Below are 17,885 nucleotides of genomic sequence, written 5' to 3' on the forward strand. Positions count from 1 at the left end.
ACTCCATAGGGTTTGTCCTAGGCTTCCCTCTTGTTCCCTTCTCCAACATTATGGACAATATATTCACTTATTTGCTCAATCTCAGAATACATATATTAGCTGCAGAATTGCTAACCCATACAACTGTGAAAATCAAACCTATCAACAAAAGTACAATATTGGTTTCCAATTCCATCTTTATTCTTAATTTATGTTATAGCAACTTCAGTGTGTCATGGGGGAGCTCAGATGTTGGTTCAAATGTTGAAACTCATGACAGCCATCTTTTTCTACGAAAAAAACACAACTGTATTATTCAAACAGGTGAGGAAATCTCAAGGCAAGGGGCAGGGTGCATGGCTCTCTGGGAGAAAGTCCAGAACTGAGAGAGAATGAATAGCAGTGTGCAGGCTTTTTATAAAGAGAAAAGTCCCACTGGCACAGGAGTTAAAAGAGGCTCTTGTCCAATGCAAGATTTTAAAGAGGCAGCAAGAGGTTGCATGATATTGTGAAATGGCGGGGGCGGGGGTGGAGGGCAAGCTTTTTTTTTTTTTTTTAAATTTTTTTTTTTTTTAATAGCTACTTTATTTATTTATTTATTTATTTTTGGCTGTGTTGGGTCTTCGTTTCTGCGCGAGGGCTTTCTCCAGCTGCGGCAAGTGGGGGCCACTCTTCATCGCGGTGCGGGGACCGCTCTTCATCACGGTGTGCGGGCCTCTCACTATCGCGGCCCCTCCCGCTGCAGGGCACAGGCTCCAGACGCGCAGGCTCAGTAGTTGTGGCTCACGGGCCCAGCTGCTCCGTGGCATGTGGGATCTTCCCAGACCAGGGCTCGAACCCATGTCCCCTGCATTGGCAGGCGGACTCTCAACCACTGCGCCACCAGGGAAGCCCTAGGGCAAGCTTTACCAGAATGCTGCAGGAGGTTACAAAGGCAGGAAATAAAGCTCAGTAGTTGCTGGCTCTAAATCATACATCATCGGGAGTCCAAGTTTCTTTCCTGGTGTCTTCGTAAGGTTATAGTCAAAATACTGTATTTCAGTTACTTAAGTCTTGGACTTCCTCTCTACATACACACACACACTTTGTTATTCACTATGTTATGTTATTCATTTGAAATAAAATTAGGTTCATTTGTTTCTGTTTGTATTACATTTTTCTTGCCATGCCCCATCTTTGTTGATTTTATTTATTTTTCAGCATGTGAATATTAACATGATTATAAAAGTCAGAACTACGCAAAAATGTATATTTAGAAAAGTATGATCACTCTTCCATATTTCTCCTACTCTTTTTCCGTATCCCCTCCTTTCCACTTTGTTCCCAGCTACCCTTGTACGTAACCAATCTCATTAGTTTCTAGCTTATCTTTTCATGTTTCTTTTTTTTCATATATATGCATGTATATCCATATATGTATAATGAGCACATACACACACCTATGTATATATATACATGTCCATATACATACACAGTTGTTACATACTGATGATTTTGGTTTCAGGACTGACCTAGACCACAAACAAACAAAAAATATGGTGTCAGTCTAGGAACTTGGCCAAAAAGCCTTTTCACTCAACATAAGTTTTATCATCAAAACCACTTCCCCACGGAGGTATGTATCCCAAAATGAAATGAAATATTTAAACTTTTAAAACTCATTTATAATCAAGTCCAGTGACATTACCATAGCTCTAGGTGCAAGCAATTTTGTGTATGAAATCAGCATCATCCACAAAAACAAATTCATCAAAAATGAAGAAGGTCCACAGGACTCAGGATCCAAGTTTCTTAAGACTCCTGATTCATAGATAAAAATTCTTTGCAAATGGATTAAGAGAATCTGGAGAATCTAATATTTTTTTGAGAGGTTGTGCAAAACTATTGTATTTACAAAAATGGCACAAAAGTGAATTCAACAGTCAATGCACATGCACACTTCATTCACATCTTCAACAACAAAAGGTATTCTAACACTATAGACCTGAATAAGAATACTAGCTTCGGGCTTCCCTGGTGGCGCAGTGGTTGAGAATCTGCCTGCTAATGCAGGGGACATGGGTTCGAGCCCTGGTCTGGGAAGATCCCACATGCTGCCGGGCACCTGGGCCCGTGAGCCACAACTACTGAGCCTGCGCGTCTGGAGCCTGTGCTCCGCAACAAGAGAGGCCATGATAGTGAGAGGCCCGCGCACCGCGATGAAGAGTGGCCCCCCGCTTGCCGCAACTAGAGGAAGCCCTCGCACAGAAACGAAGACCCAACACAGCCAAAAAAATAAATAAATAAACAATAATTTAAAAAAAAAAAAAAAGAATACTAGCTTCAACAGCTGCTGTTAAGCACTAGAGTCACATAAGTTGTACCAGAATGGGCAAATATTGCCCAAGCAAAATTCTATTGTTAAAGCTGAAACATACTTAAGGCCAATCAAGTTCAAGCACAGGATGCAAATCTTTTGGAGCCCCATCTATTTGTGTTTGAAATATGTCACCTTTCTTCTAACTTGTGGTCTTAAACTTCTGTTTCACAAAATCCAAAAGGAAAATACAGAAGAACTCAATACAATTGAGTTTATTTTAAATAAGAGTAACATACAAAGCTATAATTAAGATGAATTAAAGAAAGCCAAAATATTAAAATTGTAAAACTTGCTTATTACTCATTGGAACCAGCCCTACACTAGGAGTTGGGTAATACATACAATTCTTTTCAAGTAGATTACTTTACATTGCTCTAACATGTTCTTTTCATTAGTGCACTGCTAAACTAATCAAAAACTCTACACATGTATATTACCTTACAATAGCAGAACACACTGCAGCTACCTGCAAAGCCATCACTCTCAAATGACTGAGTGAAAGGAAATAAAAAGCGGAGAAGTAACATATTAAGGAGAAATAATGGGAATTAGAAGATTCATGCAGTTCAGCTCTTTTAATCAGTCAGCCGGCTTGCTAGCAACAAGAGATGGTTTCTGTTGAGGAAGGTCCTGTGGCGTGGGAATGTGGTCACCAGTGACCTCTGTCTTACTTGGGGCTGCAGTAGGAAGTTGCTTGTTCTTCATTTTTGCTTTAGCCATGCTGTATTCCCCAGAATCAAAATCTTTTTGCCCTTTCTGCAATCATTTCCTTAAAAAATCTGAACCTCTGGGCTTTTGTCCCAGATGAGGATACCTTGCTTTTAATCTTGCTTCTTCAACTTTCTCTGGACTAGTTACTTTATCTTCCATTTCCTTCTGCTTCTCCGCGGAGGCTGCCTCGGGGACTTCCGGGGACATACTGCTTGCTCCCTCTTACTCTGCTTCTCCAGCTCTGCGACATGCTGAGAATCTAATATTTTTGACCCAAATACCTTCCTTTGCTTGAACGCATCAAAAAATGATAGTCATTTTTTTATTGCAGTATAGTTGATTTACAATGTTAATTACTGCTGTACAGCAAAGTGATTCAGTTATATGTATATATACATTGTTTTTAAAGAATATTAAAAAAAAGAATGTATACATCTTTTCATGTTTCTTTACACATGAAAGGTAGCATACTATTTTGCACTTTGCTTTCTTCACTTAACAATATATCCTGGAAATGACCCCATGTCAGTTCATAAAGTTCTTTCTCATTCTTTTTTGTATCTGCATCGTATTCCACTGTGTGATGTACCATATTTTATTCAAGCAGTCCCCTGCATGAGCATTTAGTTTGTCTCCAGTATTTTGAAATTACAATGTTGTAACGAATAACCTTGTGCATATATATTTTTATCTTATTGTAGGTCTATTTTCAGGGTAAATTCCTAGGGATAGGATTACTTTACTAAAAGACAAATGCATATGTCTTAATTTTGTTAGACAGTCCCAAATCTCCCTCCGAAAGGATTGTACTACTTTGCATTCCCACCAATAATATATGAGAGTGACTTTCTCTACAGCCTTGCTAATAGAATGTGTTGGCATATTTTTCATTTTTACCATCAGATTGGAAAATTTAATTCATCTATACACTTATGTTTTGTTTATAAGAGACCTGCCGAAATAAAAATTAAAAATTAAAAATTGAAAATAGAAGAAGATATGCTAGGCAAATGCTAAGAAAATAAAGCAAATGTATCAATATTAATATCATACAAAATAGAATTCAAGGTGAATAAATTAATGGGACAAAGAGAGATACATTATGGTGGTTTTATCCCCAACAAGATGAAATAGTCATGAACCTTTAGGCATCTAACAAGAGAGCTTTGAAATATATAAGCAAAATGTAATAGAAATAAAAGGAGAAAGTTACAAAATCACTATCATGTTAGAAGACTTTAGCATACTTCTTAATGGTCAAAAGATCACGTAGACAAAAACAAGGAGGTATCTTAATTGGGGTTACCCAGAAGGCAGATTTTGAAACAAGGACTGGGTATGGGTGGTGTATCTGGGAAGTGACCCCAAGAATCACCTCCCAAAGAAATAGGGTGCAACTGCTGTGGGTAACTGGAGTTCAATCCTTCTAGGAACTCTCTAACTGTATAGAACAGACCTCAGAATTGTTCCACCACAAAACAGGGAAGATGGGGCATTTATCTATTGACTTTTGTCTTCCTTCAGTTGAGAGGTGTCCTTCATCCTTGGGACATTAACTTCCCCTACTTTTAGGTTGCATCTGTACAGTTGAGAAGCCTTCTGTAGCTTCCAAGAAAGCAAGAGCAGAGAAATGTTGTGATTTGTTCTTGGTTCAGGACATTGGCAATCATACATTGAACTTCTACCATGCTGAGCTGAAGTCAGGTAGATCCAGGGATTTGGCAATCATTGCATCTTAAACATTTGCTATGGTAGAATTACTGAAGATTTGAATGATACAAGTAATCTCCTATGGTATGTTATGGGTTCACTGTTGGTAAGGTAGAATGAAGCTGTATCTGATGAACCTTATACACCATACTTAAAAAGTAAACATTATCACTTTACAATGGGAAGCCATTTCATGTTTTAAGCCAGGGAATGGCACAGTAAGATTCTGTTTTCAGTATATAACTCTTGCAGAGGATGGTTTGTAGGGGCGCAAGAATGAGGGCAGGCTGACCAGTCTATTGCGATGTCCAGAAGACTGAGATGAATAGGATTTGACCTAGGACAATGAGAATGGAATAAAGAAGAAAGATTTGTGAGACAATTAGGAGCATAAAAGACAAGATTTGGGAAGAAGAGTTGGGAGAAGAGGTGGTGAAGGTAATCAGTTAAACTTGGAAAATATTGGGTTTGTCTTTGCAGCATCTTAATGAGGTACATAGAAGAAACATAATGATGTGACAGATTAGAAAACTGTGGTCCGTGTATGAAGTTGTGACATGCCCCAAATTACATAGCTATTTAGTTGCAGGCTGAGGACTAGAACCCGAGTTTCCTGACAGACTTCTAGTCTTGTGTTCTCTCATTCTAGCACTATGCTCAAACAAGCAATTGACACATTATGAAGGGTACTAACTGCTCTTCTCACTATCTATCTGTAAAGAATATTTTACCCATTGCAACACATGACTGTATCATTAACAACTGTTTTTTTAAAAAGCTGAATGTATAAAAGCTTACACAATTATACTCTAAAATTTTTAAAAGGTGCTGAAATTTCTCATAGAGAATGAAGATTCTAACAGCGATGTTGAAATGGAGAATATTAACTGTGACTGTAATATAACAAGACCATTTTAACAAATCAGAATGTATATACATCTGGGTATTTTCCTAAGAGAAAAACAACATTTATTCCATGGACACCACTGTCACTTGCAAACCTTTTATTTCTTTTTGAAATTGCTCCTAAGCCAGTTTATGAATCATAGAAGGAAAATTAAAAAGAAAATTTATAGTCATATCTCATATACAGCTGATGGGAAATTTTTAATCAGTATGCAGCTAGTACTTGTGGTTATAAAAGCTACAGATATGGGAACTGATTCAATGAAAATGATTAAAGTGCACAATTAATTCTGAGTGAATTAGCAAATACCTAGTCTGGGTCAATGATAAACTGTGTTACAAGAAGTTGGCATAGAACCTAGCTGAGAAATGTGCTAAAATGAAACTTCATCGTATGATGGTGGATGGAAAGGGCAACTGAGCTATACAAAAACCCTGCAGGCTGACCTTGTGAGATGAAAAATCCTGAAAGTGACCCTTAAAGCAAGTAGGCTAGGAATTATACCTGTATTTTGCTGAGCTTTTACAGATAGCATCACACCAGAGATCAGAGAACAGTGAATGGAGTGTTGTACTTAATCAGCCTTAGATTGTGAACTTAATGTCTTCACTGTGATGCCCCCACAGGGTGCAAAGCAGTTTTTGAGCTATAAAGGAACTACCACTCTGGGTCTCCTTTGGCCATGAGGAAAATGTTTTGGAACTAGGTAGAGGTGATGGCTGCACAACACTGTGGATGTACTAAATATCATTGAATTGTACACTTTAAAGTGGTTAACCTTATGTGAATTTTGCCTGAATTTCAAAAAATGAGCTACCACTTCGTGAACAATTTGCTTCAGGCACTTTGCTTGGCCTTAATATCCAGCATCTCACCCTCCCAGCAATCTCTGAGATATACATTATTATCTCCATTTTGGGGATGAGGATCTGAGGTTCAGTGAGGTTAAGTGTTTTGGCCAAGGTAGTTTAACAGAAGAGTTGGGGTTCAAACTAAGTCTATCTGATTCCAAGATTTGAACTCCCAGGTTTGAACATTTATAGAAGTCCATAAAGGGGGTGGTCAGACACGTAGATGTAATAAATCCTTGAAGCAATTTAACTAAATATGAAAAGAGGAATATGCCTGTTGAAATTTTCTTTCTTCATCTCCAAAAGTAGTACAATCCTTTTGGAGAGAGATTTGGAAATAGCAAACAAAATTAATACATATGTATTTGTCTTTTAACAAGTAACCCTCTTGACTGAGAGGAAAATGTACAATCTAAAAGTAGAGAATTATGTTTCATTTGGCGGACTTACTGAGGACTTAAGCCTGGGGTAAGCCTCTGAGGCACTGTTCCAAAGAGGTAAGGGAGGAGCCAGGATATATAGGAGTTTTTGCTAAACAAACAAACAAACAAACAAACATGTAGTTGAACATTAAAAGATTACTGCTAATCACAAAAATAGACATCTCAAATTAATAATTTTAGTGTCTTTCTCTGTATGGGAAGATGCAAGAGTCTGGGCTCATTGAATTTATTCCTTTGATATGCACTTTCACTATCTAGGGCCAGTATCCTGTTTTTCTCCATCCTGAATTCCCCTCAGGTGCACTGGTTGGGGGTTGCAGTGGCTGATGGTTTTATGGCTGCAACATCCTTGGCTTACTGAAACGTCAGGAGACATTCTTTGTCCACAACCCAGTGTCATGGAAAACAGAACTAATGTGAGGACTTCTCATGAGGAGGATTTGGTTACTGGAACTGGATTATAAAGTACAAACTTATCTAGGTAAGAGCTCATTTATTAGACTAGAATATTAGGTCAGAAAGGGACTGGTAGGAAGGCTGACTTTCGCTGAGTGACTGAGCTGCGAGTCCAGGGTTCTTTACATTTCCCCCTGCCTGATAGTCAGACGGCTCCTAGAGATGAGCAAGTCTGAGCCTGCATGTCTTCGCCAAGTGGCAGAAGCTGTAGGAACTAAAATGGAACTGATCCTTATACCTAGAAGCTCACATCCAGGAAACACTTTCTCTAAATGGCCAGTTCCTAAATTCCTCCTAGGGCAGAGAATCCACAAGGCGGCCCCCCAATACTTTAGTTCTTTGCTGTTCTGTTCCCTCTGGGTATTTACAATGTCTGGTGGAACAGGACTATAATATCATGTGCTTCCTTTATAGGTTCTGCCATCTGACATATATAATCTGACTTAAAAATAGTCAATAAAACTGTGAATTCAAGGAATTGTTACTTCTCCAAGTTTCAATTCTGAATATAATATTTTCTCAAATTAATAGTACAGACATAAAGAATAGGCTGTATTCCTAAATCTTCTGCAAGACAACATGGTAGAGCAGAAAGTACATTAGGCTTTGGAGACAGATCTGGATTCAAAATCAGCCTCTATTTACCAGCTGTGTGTGACTTTGAGCAAGTTATGTATTCTCTCTGAGCCCATTTCTTCCTCTGTAAAATGCAGATGTTATTTGCCTCAGGGTTATTTACTATTTTAAAATGATATTATGGGGACTTCCCTGGTGGTGCAGTGGTTAGGAATCCGCCTGCCAATGCAGGGGACATGGGTTCAATCCCTGCTCCGGGAAGACCCCACATGCCGTGGAGCAACTAAGCCCGTGTGCCACAACTACTGAGCCTGTGCTCTAGAGCCTGCAAGCCACAACTACTGAAGCCCACATGCCTAGAGCCCGTGCTCCACAACAAGAGAAGCCACTGAAATGAGAAGCCCCCACCCTGCAACGAAGAGTAGGCCCCACTCACCGCAACTAGAGAAAGCCCACACACAGCAACAAAGACCCAACACAGCAACAAAGACCCAACGCAGCCAAAAATAAATAAATAAATTAAAAATAAATAAATAAAATGATATTATGTATCACTATATACACAACAATGCCTAAGATACGTACTCAATAAATGACAGGTTCTCTTCCCTTCCCTCTTATAATAGTAATCTTAGAAAATGTCTGATTTTACAGTAAGAACTCAATAAGAAAACAGAAAATGTGGTAGGAGTAGATAATATTTCTGAGAAAGAGAAAAACAGGCTGTGACATCCAGGAGCTGCCCTGGCATTCACAACTAGATGTTGGTATTCTCTTGTTGAACATAAACACTCTTACAGATCATGAACATCAAATAAGGCCACTCTGTGAATACAATGTGTCAACACCAAAAAAAGAAAAAGACCACTATGTAATCATGTTTGAACACACACAAAATGTAAATGTGGTTTGAGCCACAAAAACGACTAACTATTCCCCTATTCTAGCTAATATTAGTGATTGCTGCTTCTGTATGTACCATTTACAGTTTTACCCTCATGCTAGTTGTCCCTTCTTCTAGGTAAGATTTATTGAGATATCCAATCATGACATTACCTCCGCTTCCTGACAGCACCTATATCCAGAGAAAAGACCTCTTCCTTGAATCCTTCCCCAAATCACCTAACATGAACCCAAATCCTATATACTAAGTCCTTTCTAAACTCTTATGATGGGGTGGCCCATGGATCCCCATGACGTGCATTCTCTCTCCCTGCAACAAGCAATAAAACCAATTACAAGTGTGTTCCCAGTGGCCTTTGGCTGGAGGGCATTGACATAACTGATTATGCAGTATCAACTCCAGGGTCTGAATAAATCAAAAACACCTCCATTCTGGTCTTTCAGTATAAGTTCCTTTTCCCTTTTCCCTCAGCACACACTTTTAAAAATTACTTATTGCATTTAATCTAAATATTATTAAGATATATCAGGTTATTTAATCTGTACAGAAGACACTCAAAAGCTTCCTTAAACTCTGCTGTAGCTTCCTGTTTCTTTGCTTACATAACAGATTGATGTCTGGGTTAGTGATTAAGAAGAAGGGCAGAAGATGGTGGTGTGGAAAAAGACAAGGAGTTAGCGTCTCCCCACAACTAGGGTGCCTGCCGCCACTGGTGTGGGACCCTGATGCCCAAGGAGATGGGAGGAATCCCCAAGTGAACCGGATCTTGGTTCACGAGCCAGGGGTTGGGCCAAAGTTCCTATGGTGGGAGCTCTGAGTCCGAACCACTGGACTAACAGAGAACCTCAGACCCCAAGGAATATTCATCGTAGTGAGGTCTCACGGAGGTCCCCATCTCAGCACCCAGAACCAGCTCTATCCAACAGCCTACAAACTCCAGTGCTGGAAGCCTCAGGCCAAACAACCAGTAAGACAGGAACACAATCCCACTCATAAAAATAAAAAAAAAATGAGACAGCAAAAAAATATGTCACAGATGAAGGAGCAAGGTAAAAACCTACAAGACCAAATAAATGAAGAGGAAATAGGCAATATACCTGAAAAAGAATTCAGATTAATGATAGTAAAGATGATCCAGAATCTCAGAAATAGAATGGAGACATAGATTGAGAAAATAAAAGAAGTGTTTAACAAAGATCTAGAAGAACTAAAGAACAAACACATAGAGAAGAACAACACAATAACTGAAACGAAAAATACACTAGAAGGAATCAATAACAGAATAACTGAGGCAAAAGAATGAATAAGTGAGCTGGAAGACAAAATGGTGGAAATAACTGCCGAGGAGCAGAGTAAAGAAAAAAGAATGAAAAAAATTGAAAATGATCTCAGAGACCTCTGGGACAACACTAAACACACCAACATTTGAATTATAGGGGTCCCAGAAGAAGAAGAGAAAAAGAAAGGGTCTGAGAAAATATTTGAAGAGATTATAGTGGAAAACTTCCCTAACATGGGAAAGGAAATAAGTCACCCAAGTCCAGGAAGCGCAGAGAGCCCCATACAGGATAAACCCTAGGAGAAACACACCAAGACACATATTAATCAAACAAACAAAAATTAAGTTCAAAGAAAAAATATTAAAACAGCAAGGGGAAAACAAAAAATAACATACAAAGGAATCCTCATAATGTTATCAGTTGATTTTTCAGCAGAAACTCTGCAGGCCAGAAGGGAGTGGCAGGATATACTTAAAGTGATGAAAGAGAAAAACCTACAACCAAGATTACTCTAAACAGCAAGGATCTCATTCAGATTCAGTGGAGAAATCAAAAGCTTTTCAGACAAGCAAAAGCTAAGAGAATTCAGCACCGCCAAACCAGCTTTACAACAAATGCTGTAGGCGGGAAGCTTCTCTAGGCGGGAAACACAAGAGAAGAAAAAAACCCACAAAAACAAACCCAAAACAATTAAGAAAATGGTAATAGGAACATACATATTGATAATAACCTTGAATGTAAATGGATTAAATGCCCCAACCAAAAGACAAAGACTGGCTGAATGGATATAAAAACAAGACCCATATATATGCTGTCTACAAGAGACCCACTTCAGACCTGGGGACACATACAGACTGAAAGTGAAGGGATGGAAAAAGATATTCCATGCAAATGGAAATCAAGAGAGCTGGAATAGCAATACTCGTATCCGATAAAATAGACTTTAAAATAAAGACTGTTACAAGAGACAAGGAGGGACACTACATAATCATCAAAGGATCAATCCAAGAAGAAGATATAACAGTTATAAATGTCTAGGCATCCAACATAGGAGCACCTCAATACATAAGGCAAATGCTAACAACCATGAAAGGAGAAATCGACAGTAACACAATAATAGTAGGGAACTTTAACACCCCACTTACACCAATGGACAGATCATCCAAACAGAAAATAAATAAGGAAACACAACTTTTAAATGACACAATAGACCAGATAGATTTAATTGAGATTTATAGAACATCCCACCCAAAAGTGGCAGAATACACTATCTTTTCAAGTGCACACAGAACATTCTCCAGGATAGATCACATCTTGGGTCACAAATCAAGCCTCAGAAAATTTAAGAAAATTGAAATCATATCAAGCATCTTTTCTGACCACAATGATATGAGAATGGAAATCAATTACAGGAGAAAAACTGTAAAAAACACAAATACATGGAGGCTAAACCGTGTGCTACTAAATAACCAAGAGATCACTGAAGAAATCAAAGAAGAAATAAAAAAATACATAGAAACAAATGACAACAAAAACACAACGACCCAAAACCTATGGGACGCAGCAAAAGCAGTTCTAAGAGGGAAGTTTATAACAATTCAATCTCACCTCAAGAAACAAGAAAAATCTCAAACAATCTAACCCTACACTTAAAACAATTAGAGCAAGAACAAAGAAAACCCAAAGTCAGTAGAAGGAAAGAAATCAAAAAGATCAGAGCAGAAATAAATGAAATAGAAATGAAGAAAACAATAGCAAAGATCAGTAAACCTGAAAGCTGGTTCTTTGAGAAGATAAACAAAATTGATAAACCCTTAGCCAGTCTCATCAAGAAAAAAAGGGAGAGGATGCAAATCAATAAAATTAGAAATGAAAAAGGAGAAGTCACAACTGACACTGCAGAAATACAGAGGATTATAAGAGACTACTGCAAACAACTGTATGCCAATAAAATGGACAACCACGAAGAAATGGACAAATTCTTGGAAAGGTACAATTTTCCAAGACTGAACCAGGAAGAATTAGAAAATATAAACAGACCTATCACAAGTAATGAAATTGAAACCGTAATCAAAAATCTTGCAACAAACAAAAGTCCAGGACCAGATGGCTTCACAGGAGAATTCTATCAAACATTTAGAGAAGAGCTAACACCGATCCTTCTCAAACTCTTCCAAAATGTTGCAGAGGGAGAAACACTCCCAAATTCATTCTGCGAAGCCACCATCACCCTGATACCAAAACCAGAAAAAGATATCACACAAAAAGGAAAATTATAGACCAATATCACTGATGAACATGGATGCAAAAATCCTGAACAAAATACTAGCAAACAGAATCCAACAGCACAGCACATTAAAAGGATCATACACCATGATCAAGTGGTATTTATCCCAGGGATGCAAGGATTCTTCAATATACATAAATCAATCAATGTGATACACCACACTAACAAATTAAGGAATAAAAACCATATGGTCATCTCAATAGATGCAGAAAAAGCTTTTGAAAAAATTCAACACCCATTTATGATAAAAACTCTCCAGAAAATGGGCATAGATGGAAACTACCTCAACATAATAAAGGCCATATATGACAAACCCACAGCAAGCATCATACTCAATGGTGAAAAACTGAAAGCATTTCCACTAAGATCAGGAACAAGACAAGGATGTCCACTCTCGCCACTCTTATTCAACATAGTTTTGGAAGTCCTAGCCACAGCAATCAGAGAAGAAAAAGAAATAAAAGGAATACAAATTGGAAAAGAAGTAAAACTGTCACTGTTTGCCGATGACATGATACTATACATAGAGAATCCTAAAGATGCCACCAGAAAACTACTAGAACTAATCAATGAATTTGGTAAGGTTGAAGGATACAAAATTAGTGCTCGGAAATCTCTGGCATTCCTATACACCAACAACGAAAAATCAGAAAGAGAAATTAATGAAACACTACCATTTACAATTGCAACAAAAAGAATAAAATACCTAGGAATAAACCTGCCTAAGGAGGCGAAAGACTGATACTCAGGAAACTATAAAACACTGATGAAAGAAATCAAAGACGACATAAACAGATGGAGAAACATACCATGTTCTTGGATTGGAAGAATCAATATTGTGAAAATGAATATATTACCCAAAGCAATCTACAGATTCAATACAATCCATATCAAACTACCAATGGCATTCTTCACAGAATTAGAACAAAAAATTTTACAATTCGTATGGAAACACAAAAGACCCCAATTAGCCAAAGCAATCTTGAGAAAGAAAAACGGAGTTGGAGGAATCAGGCTCCCCGACTTCAAACTATACCACAAAGCTACAGTAATCAAAACAGTATGGTATTGGCACAAAACCAGAAATACAGATCAATGGTACAGGATAGAATGCCCAGAGATAAACCCACGCACATATGAGCACCTAATTTACGGCAAAGGAGGCAAGAACATACAATGGAGAAAAGACAGCCTCTTCAATAAGTGGTTCTGGGAAAAGTGGACAGTTACATGTAAAACAATAAAATTAGAACACTATCTAACACCATACTCAAAAATAAACTCCAAATGGATTAAAGACCTAAATGTAAAGCCAGGCACTATAAAACTCTTAGAGGAAAACATAGGAAAAACACTCTTTGACATAAACCACAGCAAGATCTTTTTTACCCACCTCCTAGAGTAACAGAAATAAAAACAAAAATAAACAAATGGGACTTAAAAGCTTTTGCACAGCAAAGGAAACCATAAACAAGACAAAAAGACAACCCTCAGAATGGGAGAAAATATTTGCAAATGAAAAAACAGCCAAAGATTAATCTCCAAAATATACAAACAGCTCATGGAGCTCAATATCAAAAAAACAAACAACCCAGTTAAAAAATGGGCAGAAGACTTGAATAGACATTTCATCAAGGAAGACATACAGATGGCCAAGAGGCACATGAAAAGATGCTCAACATCACTAATTACTAGAGAAATGCAAATCAAAACTACAATGAGGTATCACCTCACACCAGTCAGAATGGCCATTATCAAAGAATCTAGAAACAATAAATGCTTGAAAGGGTGTGGTGAAAAGGGAACCCCTCTTGCACTGTTGGTGGGAATGTAAATTGATACAACCACTATGGAAAACAGTATGGAGGTTCCTTAAAAAACTAGAAATAGAACTACCATATGACCCAGCAATCCCAGTACTGGGCATATACCCTGAGAAAACCATAATTCAAAAAGAGTCATGTACCACAAGGTTCATTGCAGCACCATTTACAATAGCCAGGACATGGAAACAACGTAAGTGTCCATTGACAGATGAATGGATAAAGAAGATGTGGCACATATATACAATGGAATATTACTCAGCCATAAAAAGAAATGAAATTGAGTTATTTGTAGTGAGGTGAATGGACCTAAAATCTGTCATACAGAGTGAAGTAAGTCAGAAAGAGAAAAACAAATACCTCATGCTAACGCATATATATGGAATCTAAAAAAAAAATGGTATAATGAACCTAGTTGCAGGACAGGAATAAAGACATAGACATAGAGAATGGACTTGAGGGGTGGGAGGGGGAAGCTGGGGCGAAGTGAGAGTAGCATTGACATATATACACTACTGAATGTAAAATAGCTAGGTAGTGGGAAGCAGCCACATAGCACAGGGAGATCAACTCGGTGCTTTGTGATGACGTAGAGGGGTGGGATAGGGAGGATGGGAGGGAGGCTCAAGAGGGATGGGATATGGGGACATATGTATGCATGTGGATGATTCACTTTGTTGTACAACAGAAACCAACACAGTATTGTGAAGCAATTATATTCCAATAAAGATCTATTAAAAAAAGAAAAAAAGAAGAAGGGCACATGATGGGTAACTCTGTACCTTAACAATTAAGTTTAAAGCCATAACTACTGTTTTCTCATTTTCAGCAGTAGCTTCTGAGTAATAGCTCTTTTCCACTGTATTTATAATACATAAACCCCCTTTTTTCATAGTAGTCAGGAAATCTTTTGTGAAATGTTTTGAAATGCTTTATGTAAATGTCATTGTTTGTTACTGTAAAATTGTCATCGTATACACTACCCACTAAGACTTGGAGAAAATTACACAATCAATAGAGATCTTTGCATATAGTCCAGGAGGGGAAAATTTCCCCCTCTACCCCTCTTGAGTTCTTGTGGTGGGACAAATAATAAAATTAACACAAGGCAGAGTAACAGGAGAAAAAGAAACAAATTTCAATTCATGCACATGAAGGTCTCATAGAAATGGACCTAAGAAGTGGCTAAATCAGGCAGCCTTTTATACTTTTTAGACACAGAAACAATAAATTTGTGAGGAATTGACAGGGCAAAGAAACTTAGATATTGGGTGCTCAAATAGTGAAGAATCTAAACAGAATCTGGGTTTGGGGTAGTAAATTTAAAGAAGTAACCAGGTTTGTTTATATAGGCTTCTCAGTCTGAATTCCCTATCTCTGATGATAAGGGTAGCCTTCTACCCCCAGATGCAGGGAATGCACCTTTCACATGAGAGATTTATTTCCTGCTTTCAGGGAGATGGAAAGGACAGTCAGAGTGTCCCTCTTGAGTTGGTCGTTTAAGTAACTTTAATTCAAAATAATCAATATGCTATTGAAGCACATTTTGGGGCAGCCTATCTTGGGCTCCCACAATACACAAGGAAGGGATAAAAGTGAATAAAATTAAAGAAATAGTAGGGACCATATGGGAAGTAAAAAATAGAAGCCTGGTAAGATTCCTGTAAGTTTTAAAGTTAGTAGTGCCTTTGAACTTACAGAATGAGCAGAATTAGGGCAAATAGACCATTTCACCATTTCACCTGAACTGGGACAAAAGAACAGGTGAAAGAAACTGTTTATTGACAATCTACCATGTACCAGGTTCCATGCTAGATACTTCATATAACTTCATACCATTTAATTCTTACAACACCACCCTGAAATAGATTGATCCACATTTTACAGATTAAAAAACCAAGCTTCAGAGCACTTAAGGTCACACAGCTGATTAAGTGACAATAGTCAAATCTTGGTGATGCCGCCCTCTCCCCAGGTTAATTTCCTAATATAATGTCACTCCTGGAAATAACACTCTGACTCAAGAAACTCATAATCTGATGGGGGAAAGACAAACAAGTATGACAAAATCAGCAAAGAGCTAACTAAAAAGACTGAGTTCAGGGAATTCCCTGGTGGTCCAGTGGTTAGGCCTCCACACTTCCACTGCAGGGGGCCCGGGTTCGATCCCTGGTCAGGGAACTAAGATCCTGCAAGCCGCACTGTGCGGCCAAAAATAAATAAATTAATTAATTAAATAAAAAGACTGAGTTCAAACACAGCTTAGTAGTAGAACCATAGTATTCACAGGAAGAGCCTCCAGATTCCACATACCATAAAGTTTAGTCATTTAAAGTGTACAATTCAATGTTTTTTGGTATATTTAGAGACTGGTGCAACCATCATCACAATCTAATTTCAGAACATGTTTGTCCTCCCCCAGAGAAACCCTGTACCTATTGGCAGTCACTCCCCATTTCCCCCAACTCCTTACCCCAGCCCTAGGCAACCACTAATCTACTTTCTGTCTCTATGGATTTGCCTGTTCTGGACATTTCATATAGAATAATACAATATGTGGTCCTTTGTGACTGACTTCTTACAGTTAGCATAATGTTTTCAAGGTTCACCCATGTTGTAGTATGTATCAACGCTTCATTCCTTTTTTTGCCAAATAATATTCCACCTCCTCCTTACCTTTTGCTTGCTAACAGAGCCCTGGTTTCGATCAAGTATAAGACAGGCTTATATCCCAAGGTAGGTCATATCAAAGATGTTCAATCTTAATTAATCCAAGCTAGGATTTTTCAAAATCAGGTTGTGATCCGTTAGCGAGTCAGAAAATCAAATCAGTAGGTCACAATCAACATGTCTTATTGTGGTAAAAAGCACATAACATAGTGGCTACATCAATTTACATTCCCACCAACAGTGTACAAGTGTTCCTTTTTCTCCACATCCTCACCAACATTTGTTTTTTGTGTTCTTTTTGATGATAGCCTTTCTGACAGATGTGAGGTGATATCTCATTGTGGTTTTGATTTGCATTTCCCTGATGATTAGAGATGTTGTGCATCTTTTTCATGTGCCTGTTGCCCACCTGCACTTCCTCTTTGGAGCTCTTTTCAGCTCTTCTGCCCATTTTTTAATCAGGTTGTTTGTTCTTTTGATGTTGAGTTGTATGAGCTGTTTATATGTGCTGGATACTAATCCCTTATTGGTCATATCATTTGCAAATGTTTTCTCCCATTCAGTAGGTTGTCTCTTCATTTTGTTGATGGTTTCCTTGGCTGTGCAAAAGCTTTTAAGTTTAATTAGGTCCCATTTGCTTATTTTTGCTTTTATTTCCTTTACTTTAGGAGACAGATCCAAAAAATATTGCTGCGATTTATGTCAAAGAGTGTTCTGCCTATGTTTCCCTCTAGGAGTTTTATAGTACCCAGTCTTACATTTAGGTCTTTAATCCATTTGGAGTTTACTTTTGTATGTGGTGTTAGAGAATGTTCTAATTTAATTATTTACATGTAGCTGTCCAGTTTTCCCAGCACCACTTACTGAAGAAACTGTCTTTTCTCCATTGTATATTCTTGCCTCCTTTTCATAGTTAATTGACCATGAGT

General features: G+C 38.0%; 1 protein-coding gene and 1 pseudogene across 1 annotated transcript in view; both read right to left on the reverse strand.

The window, feature by feature from the left end:
• The window catches only part of DCX (doublecortin), a 358,186-nt gene that overhangs the window by 269,256 nt on the left and 71,045 nt on the right, over positions 1–17,885 (reverse strand). The gene's annotated exons all lie outside the window — the stretch shown is intronic.
• Positions 2,918–3,268, reverse strand: LOC118888337 (annotated as a pseudogene).

This window comes from Balaenoptera musculus, chromosome X (genome assembly GCF_009873245.2).
Source record: "Balaenoptera musculus isolate JJ_BM4_2016_0621 chromosome X, mBalMus1.pri.v3, whole genome shotgun sequence".
Lineage (NCBI taxonomy): Eukaryota > Metazoa > Chordata > Mammalia > Artiodactyla > Balaenopteridae > Balaenoptera > Balaenoptera musculus.